Source organism: Etheostoma spectabile, chromosome 16, assembly GCF_008692095.1.
Source record: "Etheostoma spectabile isolate EspeVRDwgs_2016 chromosome 16, UIUC_Espe_1.0, whole genome shotgun sequence".
Taxonomy (NCBI): domain Eukaryota; kingdom Metazoa; phylum Chordata; class Actinopteri; order Perciformes; family Percidae; genus Etheostoma; species Etheostoma spectabile.
This window is the reverse complement of record NC_045748.1, coordinates 24,491,094-24,495,946: the sequence shown is the minus strand read 5'-3', so window position 1 is coordinate 24,495,946 and position 4,853 is coordinate 24,491,094.

Genomic DNA, 4,853 nt, shown 5'->3' with positions numbered 1-4,853 from the left:
ATATCAGAAATATGGATTTCTTTTTAACCAAATTGTCCAACAATAGCGTTGATGATTCCACACAACATTCTTAAGGTAAAATTAATGCTTACCTTTATTGAATTTTTCGGGTGTTTTATTTAATCTTATAGATTTTGTCCGGACTAAACTTTGACATATACCCATCTGTGATCCACTCAGCGTCCTCTGATCTCAACTATTAGTCCAAATAATTCATAACGTCTGCCTTTTTAACTAAAAATGTATGTATAATTTGATATAAATGAGGTTTGTTGACCGAGAATTCCAAGAATAAAATGTTCACATTAACTTTGATAAATGGAAAACGCACAATGAGAGGGTCAAAGCTTAAGGCTGAATCCCATTTCTCCATCTTACCCCTTCCCCTTTGTCTTACCCCTGGCCCTTGGTCCTGGAAATCGAAGGGTAAGGGCTGGGGCTGAAAACATGTTTCAGTTCTCCCCGTTTTGAATGACATTGATCTTCAGAAGCACTCAAATCTGTCTTTATTGCCCAATAAAGTAAACATAACAGGCAAAAACATTACATAAACACATATATCACAGAACCATTAACAACTATTAGAACCATAACTTACTTTACATGTCACACATATATAATGTAAAGTGGATCAGCTGCTGTGTCCCCCTCGTCCATGTGTTACACAGGACGGTATATATAATGTAAAGTGGACCAGGTGCTGTGTCTCCTTTGCATCCCTTGTGCTACAGACTGTATTATGTCTAAAGGGATCAACTGCTTTGGTGTCCTCCTGCGTCCCTGTGTGATACAGGATTGTTATACTGTGCAAAAAAGTGTTTGCCCCCCTTCTTCATTTGCCTGTTCCTTTGCCATGTTTGTCACCCTTTAAGTGTTTCGGAACATCAAACCAATTTAACATAGTCCAAGGACACACAAGTAAACACAATGCCTTTGCAAATTAATTTTATTATAAGGTGAAAAAAAATCCAAACCAGCATGGCCCCCTGTGTGCAAAAGTGTTGCCCCAAACCTAATACCTTTTGGCCACCTCGTACAGCAAAACGTCAACCAAGCGTTTCGATAACGTCCATGAGGCTTTACAGCGTTCCTGGAGATTTGGGCCCACTCATCTTTGCAAAGTGTCCTAATTCATTCCATCATAGGTTTTCGAGCATGAAACGCCTTTTTAAGGTCATACCCACAACATCTTCAATAGGCGTCAGGTCAGGACTTTGGCTAGCACTCCAAAGTCTTCATTTTGGTTTTTCTTCAGCCATTGTGGTGGACATGCTGGTGTGTTTATGATCATTGTCCTGCGGCAGAACCCAAGTTCCGTTTCGCTTCAGACACAACAGATGGTCGGTCATTCTTCCTTCAGGGATCCTCTTGGTATACGAGCGAATTCATAGGCCTTTTATCACAGCAAGTCTTTCCGGTCCGAATCACAAAACCGCCCCAGACCATCACACTACCACCACCATGAGTTTCCTGTTGTAAATGTGTCTTTTTTATGAATGCACGGTTTCCTTCTACGCAATATATACTTGGACAAAACCTTTCCAAGAGATCCACTTTTGTCTCTCGTCCCACAGAATGTTGTCCCAAAAGTCTTGGGATATCCAGATGGGTTGTGGAGAAGGAGACGAGCTTTGAGTTCTTTTTGCCAGCCGTTTCTTCCTTTGAACCCTGCCTGAGGCGCATTTTTTGCCCAGCTTTTCCTGATTGTGGAGCATGAACGCTGAACCTTAACGAGGCAAAGTGAGGCCCCTGCAGTTCTTTGGACGTGTTTGTTTGTCTTTTGGTGACCTCTTTGATGAGTCTCGCTGCGCTCTTGGTAATTTTGGGCGCCGGCCACTCCTGGGAAGGTTCACCACGGTTCCATGTCTTCGCCCTGTGGATATTGCTCTCACTTGTTTGCGTATTCCCAAATCTTTGGAAGGGCTTTATAACCCTTTCCAGACTGCTAATCTCAAGTACTTGCTTTCTAAAATTGTTCCTGAATTTCCTTTGGGGTCTCGGCATGAGTGGTAGCTTTTTAGGATCTCCTGGGACCTTACTGTTCAAGCACTCCTATTTAAGTGATCTTGATTGTGAACAGGGTGCAATAATCAGGCCTGGGTGTGGCTAGAGAAATTAACCGGGTGGGACAACCCAGTTATCGTATGTTTTAACAAGGGGGCCATCACGTTTTCACACAGGGCCATGATGGTTTGATTTTTTTTCACCGTTAATATACACACCTTCGTTACAAATTGCCTTTTTGTGTTTACTTGTGTTGTCCTTGACTATTGTTAATGGTTTGAGTTCCAAAACCCTTAAGTGATGACAACCCGCAAAGGTACAGGAAATGAGGACGTGCACACTTTTTCACACCACTGTATCTAGTATAATACATGGATCGCTGCTGTGTTCCTGCTTCCCTGTGGATACAGGCCGTATATATAGAAAAGTGGATCCTACTGTGTGTGCCTCCTGCGTCCCTGTGTGATACAGACGGTATTATAGTAAAGTGGACACAGCTGTGTCTCCTGCGTCCCGTGTGATACAGGACGGATATATATAGTAAAGGTGGACAGCGCTGTGTGTCCTTCGTCCCTGGTGATCAGGACGGTATTATATAATTGGATAGCCGCGGGTGTCCCTCCCTGTTGATACGACGGTAATATATAGTATAAAGTGACAGCTGCTTGTGTCCTCCTCGTCCCTGTGTGATACAGGACGTATATATATATAAAGTGGACAGCTGCTGTTGTCCTCGTCCCTGTGATACAGGACTGTATATAGTATAAATTGGACGCCTTGCTGTGTGGTCCCGGCTCCCGTGTGATACAGGACGGTATATATAATGTAAAGTGGACCAGCTGCTGTGTCCCCCTCGTCCCTGTGTGATACAGGACAATATATATAGTATAAAGAAGACCAGCTGCTGTGTCCTCCTCGTCCCTGTGTGATACAGGATGGTATATATACTGTAAAGTGGACCAGCTGCTTTGTCCTCCTCGTCCCTGTGGGACACAGGACGGTATATATAATGTAAAGTGGACCAGCTGCTGTGTCCTCCTCGTCCCTGTGTGATACAGGGCGGTATATATAATGTAAAGTGGACCAGCTGCTGTGTCCTCCTCGTCCCTGTGGGACACAGGACGGTATATATAAAGCACGTAACAATGTCTCCAAAGCAAGTAGTGTTGTACACTGATATCAAATGAAATTTGCTGCCAATGATTAAAACTGTAGACATGCATGGAGTCCAGTCAAAGCAGAGAAATGTGGGACTGTTGCGCAAATCAGCAATGTAATGTCACCGTTAGCGTAGCAAGCTAGACATTTTTAAAGCATTTCAACTAAGAACACAATTGCAAGTATACATGTACAGGACTGTATAGAGTACAAAACAAGACTCTATTTAAGCCGAAAATACTTCCATTTATGGGTCTCTCTGGTCGATCTGGCAGCCATTACCCCTTACTTTCAAGTAAGCTTACGGCTTTGCTTCAAACTCATGGGTATCTACCCCTTCCCCTCAGCCCTACCCCTCGCTCAAAACGAGTATTGTGACAGCCCTTACGCGCACGTTAATGTGCAAAATTAAGGGGAAGGGGAGGGGCAAGATAGAGAAATGAGATTCAGCCTTAGTCTAAACGTGGACAACAGCCAAACACAAGTCCAGGTCTATTTTAAAGTCCTCATGGTTTTGCCTCTGTCCTGATTGGCAGGTCAGTCGATGCACCTCATGTTGCTTAAATTGCCTCCTCGAGTCCTCCACTTGCCTCCCATCCTCGCATCTCAGTACCTCCCACCGAGGAGTCACTGGAGGAGAGCGGAGCGAGCAAATGGGTTTTAGAGGGATGGGACGTCCCTTCCCCTGAAGCATCACACGAGTTTGTCAGCTGTTTGAGTCAGCAAGGCTGGAAAGGCTGCTCTCTGTATCCTCGACTATAGCTCCTCGGTGAGTCCTCCTCGAAGCGGAACAACTTCCTGTTCAGCCGAGGACCGAGGAGTCGAGGAGCTATCAAATAGGGATCGACCAATTTTTCAAGGGCGATCATTAGCAATAAAAGAAACCAATAACTGATATTTGGAACTGATGTGCATTAACAGTGAAAATGAAAGTCAAAATAAAGATTTCAACGGTTTAAGCAATTATTTAATGAATGCAAAACTTTCAACATAATACCCAGTAACAGAGACTCAGATAGGGTGGGGGGGGGGTGGACATTAAGTCAGACTCTGTGGTGAGTCCGAAGCAGAAGGAGGAGCCAAAGTACAACACTTTTTAAATCAATAACTTAATTGGTTATCAGACAAATTAAACGGCCTGATAATCAAGTAAGGGACATGGGATGTACCTTGTGTGTAGCCCATAGACTGGATTTGGAAGTCCTCAAACTTTGCCAGCGTTTTTATGGATAGAGCACCTGTCTGCATCGGATGACGATGTGCGCTTTTAAACCAGGTTTGCGTCCTAAAAGCATTTTGGAAATTGAACCTGCTGTGATTCACAAGATGGTGCGCAGAACCAGCGCCAAGACAGCCTGCATCAGCACAGTCCATCATCCAACAACGGTAGGTAATGATAATGATTATGGAATGGGGGTCACGCCATACACTCCCCCCCCCCCCCCCATCCCGCCCCGCATCCGTCTGACTGCCTCGATCTCTCGTGTTTCTCACTCCCTCCCGAGCCACCTCAAAAGATTCCTTCATGTGTCCACATGAACTGTGTGTTGTCTTGTGCATTATGTTGTGTAAAGGATATCGTTATGTTGCTGTCTGCATAAATCCTTTTCAAAGTGCGTGTGGCGGCGCTTTAAATAGCTGCGGCCCTGAGGCTCTATCTAACCTGCATTTTGTTGCATTGTACCTGTACA